Source organism: Pseudophryne corroboree, chromosome 3 (genome assembly GCF_028390025.1).
Source record: "Pseudophryne corroboree isolate aPseCor3 chromosome 3, aPseCor3.hap2, whole genome shotgun sequence".
In the NCBI taxonomy this organism is placed as follows: Eukaryota; Metazoa; Chordata; class Amphibia; order Anura; family Myobatrachidae; genus Pseudophryne; species Pseudophryne corroboree.
In genome coordinates, this window is record NC_086446.1 from 764,862,792 (window position 1) to 764,867,303 (window position 4,512).

General features: G+C 43.4%; 1 long non-coding RNA gene across 1 annotated transcript; it reads left to right on the forward strand.

Moving 5' to 3' along the window:
- Nucleotides 1–222: 222 nt before the first annotated feature.
- On the forward strand, nucleotides 223–2,207 carry LOC135058239 (uncharacterized). Its single transcript, XR_010244701.1, has 3 exons — nucleotides 223–263; nucleotides 1,807–1,956; nucleotides 2,066–2,207. It is a non-coding gene; the product is annotated as an uncharacterized LOC135058239 (long non-coding RNA).
- The last annotated feature ends 2,305 nt before the right edge of the window (nucleotides 2,208–4,512 follow it).

A 4,512-nucleotide genomic window follows, 5' to 3' on the forward strand; every position in this document is an offset into this window, starting at 1 on the left:
GATAGAAAGATGTTTTGGGGTGCTGAAGTCACGTTTTCGGTGTCTTGATAAATCTGGTGGCCTTTTGTTGTATAGTCCCTCAAAGGTGACTAGGATTGTGTTCTGCTGCTGTTTTCTCCATAATCTGTGTTTAAGCCAACATCTTGCACATGGTGAGGGAGAAAGCAGCCAGCAAGCAGAGGAGTTAGAACCATCTGGTGACAGTGTGAGTACAAATGTAGGGAGGCAGGTACGTCAAGAAGTGATCCTGCGATATTTTACAGGTTAGTTTTATTATGCTCTAATTAGCCTTCACTAAACACTTTCCTATACTTTCTATTGTGTGTTCTGTTACTTACTGTTTGTTGTTTATAGTGGTGTGTCCATTGTGCTTAGTTGATGCTAACAAAACATTTACAGTCATTACCCTTGAAAAACATAACATCATACATACAGACCAGCTTCATACATTTTTGAGTCGGACACAGGAATGTGTTTTTAAAACAAAAGCTTTTATTTTTTCTTAACAACAGTTTACTGTTATTTTTTTCTCTTGTGTGTGCTGGGTGCTGGCTCACTGGCACGTGCTCTTGATGAACGCCGGACAGGGGAGGTTACTGGCGTTTGAACAGGGGTTGTGGTTCCAGAGCTGGAGGTAGCTTGATGGCCACCCATGTTAGCAATATTGCTGCTCAGATTATTCAAACTGGCAATCAGCTGAGTGTTTGTAGCAGTGTGGCTGGCTACTATCCTGGATAAGGCCTCATTCACCACTTGATTGTGTTGTATTATCTGTACAAGTGCCTGCTGATGTCGCTGTTGGTCATCTATAATGCGTGTTAAGTTGGCGTTCATTTGACTGTTTTCCGCCCTAATTTGCTCCATAGAGGTCGCCATTCTCCCTACTTGTACTATTAGTCTGCCCGAGTTGCGACTAAGCCGCGGAAGATGATGGGGCAGACTGGCAAGGTGTTGTGTGTGTTGGGTGAGGGTGGCATTGCTTTGGGCCTGTTGGCTTGTCCAACTTGCCCAAAAGTCGTCAGGAATTTGGGTTTGGGGCGGAGCTTGTGCCAGTTGTGGACTGCAGGTTGGTTGGGGTATATCCTGCAACTGGATTGGCATGCTTGGATCAACAGCTGTAAGTTGCAGTGTGAATGATGGCTGTTGTTCTGGTCCCTGCTGCTCGTCGCCGGACATCAAGTTGGGCTCTGTATGGGGGAGGCAACATGCAATGTTGTTTGTTTTTAAATTTGGCGTGGCTAATACAACACATTAATACATTCCTAATACTACATTTTTGTAATATTACCTCTTGTTTTTCTCTACGTTAACAATTTTTCACTTTTTTCAAACATAAACACCACACAGGCACAGACATTGTCAAATTTGCATATTCCTCACCTAACTAAATTCACTCCACAACATTACACTGTTAGATTCCCTCCCCTCACCACGAGATAGACTACTTACCTGTATAGTGCCGAGGAGCAGAGCAAGTAAGCCATCTACATACTGGACAGGGACGATGTGTGATCACTATTTTTGCTTTTGGGTTTTGAACTAAAATTTAATTGACTTCATAATTTTGAACAATGAGAACGTGTGTGTGCTTAATGTATCCTCAAATCTGTTTTTAACAAACAACTCGATTGTCTAGACCATCCACTAAGACCTTATTTATTTTAAGCAAATCACCTTGAGCAATTGAAGACATTACATCACATTGATTGCAGGGGAAAACATGTAAACTCCAAACCAACTAACAACATCATAAATGTACTGTGTATATTATTGCTTATGTGTTTTTCAACCAATTTTACTCACCAGATAACTGAGGTGATCTGGGCTCATCACTCTGCGAACTCGCCAATAGTGCCAGTGGTGGCTGGGATGACACTGCCGATAGCCTTCGCCTGGGTGGGGATGATGGAGGTGCAGAATCAGACCCAAGACGCCGAGTCTTAGTTGGCCTCCTGGGTAAGTGGCCCGAGCCCTGTGATGGGCGCCTTACAGGAGGTCGGCTTCCAGAAGCAGAACCTAGGTGGAAATGTAAAAATTAAAATGTTGTACTTCTATGTGTTTTCAGAATATGTGACTACAGTGAAGACTTACCTGCAATACCGGCATCATCACGACTGGTCTGAGGCCTGTCTGGGCGGCTGGTCTGTGTGACTGTGAAAAAAGGAACACCAACATTATTACCTTTTTTTTTAAAAAAAGGACCCAGTGAAAACCATTGATGTACTGTAAGCATATATTTGTTTTGGTTTCCACAACAATAAAAAGCTTAAGAGCTTCTCTTATTTTTTTTGGGAGTTGAAAATCAAAATGTTATTCATGTGGGACACACTTTTTTTCGCAGCAAACATAAATGTTTCAAAATATTGCAGAGATTCAGTACTTTCCAAGTTAAACAAAATGTAATGTTTTAAAAATTGGCCAGCTTTTAAGTGGTATGTTTAAGTTAATTCAAAATGAGGCATACAAACAAACACACGTTACAGCATTATCGCCAAAAATAGGGCCAAAAATTTATAAACAACATATGCAAGCCGATAAATTTTTACAAAAAACACAAACACACCTTAAGGGAGCATAGGCCTGCAATCTTTTTTTAAATTAAAAAAAAGCCATAAAAATTGCGAAAAAAAAAAAAAAAAAAAGATTTAAACAGACATTTTAATATCAACATTACCAAACAAACTTACCATCCTGCGTGGGTCGGTCCGAATCCCGGACATGAGTAGCAGACACCACTTCGCCAGGAATCAATGCCCGCACAGGCTCCTCCCAGTCCCGATAGGCGACACGTAAAGGTGGGCCACCTCCGGTCCTACGTGCAGCTTTTGACTCTTTGGCCATCTTGGCCTTGACACGCCGCTTGATATCATAGAAACGCTTGCGGCACGTGTCCTCTGTCCGCCTCACCACACCCTCACTATTGACAGCAAGTATGACTTGCCCCCACAGGGCAGACTTCCTGCGGGAGGACACCCTGGCAGCATCCTGACCAAACAATTGGCGATGGTGCTTCATCAGCTCACGCACCAACGCCATGTTTTCAGCATAGCTGAACTTTATATTCCTGCCAGTCTTGGTAGTGGTGCGTGGCTGCGGAGCCACAACACCATCACTATCACTGGAAAATCCAGCAACAGGCACCCCCTCCTCCTCCTCCTCACTCACCTCCTCCCTCTCACTACCCCCCTCCACCTCACTACCAGCCTCCACCTCACTACGAGCCTCCACCTCACTACCAGCCTCCACCTCACTAACCTCCGCCACCACACTGACCTCTGAGTCGGACATGACAAACAACAGAAAACACAGAAAAAAGAAAACACAAAACACACTCCTCCACTACTCCTACTACACACCACACAGCCAACACACACGCTCACTCACTCACAAACAAAGACAAAAGACTGAAAAAAAACAACAAGGACAAAAAAGTTTACAAACTGGTAAAAAACAAGACTACAAAGTTCACAAGACTACTAACACACACAGTACAGCACTCAACAATCACCAAACTCCTCTCCAAATCCACCAAAAACTCCACCAAACTCACCAACTCCAAATACACCTTCCTCTCTCCTCTCCACTAGCTAAACCCACGAGGTGCGGAGTGTTTGGGGCGTTTTTATAGTAACATGCACAGACACTCCTCCTTGACGAATACAACCAATCACGGCCGCGTGACGAAAACGAAACTTAGAAGTCAAAACGCGGCAGCAAATTCCAAAACACTGCCGTAACAGACTTGTGACGCAGTCGTAAAAAAAAACCCCAACGCGGCTGCGAAAAAACTAAACGCGGCCGCATTCTACAGCAGAAAAGCACGAATGACATCGACATCGGAAGATACAAAAAATACGAATACGAATGCTTAGTAAATGAGTCGTAATCAATTCAAAAAGTTGCAAGATTACACTGTCGATGTCAGTCGCATTTGAACTTGAACATGATTCTGAAACATACGAATCTTAGTAAATAAACCCCAATGAATCAGTAAAAACATTTGTATCTCTAAGCCAGTCCATGGCAAAACAGAGAAGACAGGCCCTATTGTATTGCTCTATGTCCTCCATTCTGTACTGTCTGGGATAATTTGAGAAGGCTTATTCGAGGCCGCTTATTGGACCAGATGAACTTAGATATGTACGAATTAAGGAGGGATACATTAGATTTTGTCAGCAGGACAGGGACCATCTGGAGGACATAGAGCAATTAAGGTAAAATGGCCATTTTAACAAGATTACAACGACCTAGGAGATTGAGAGGAAAGTTTTGCCAGAGACCGAGTTCAGTTTTAATTGTAGTGAGAATAGGGTGAACTTTGTAGGAATAGAGTAGGGCGGGATCCGAAGGTAATAAAACCCCAAGATAAGTGAGGTGAGTAGGAGACCATCGGAAAGGGGGGTCCCACCCTATAGTGGCGTGACAAAATATGGCTAAGGCCTCCGATTTGTCATAATTAATGGAAAACCCTCAAAGGAAGAGAAGCACTCTATAGCTTCCTGTGGCACCGGG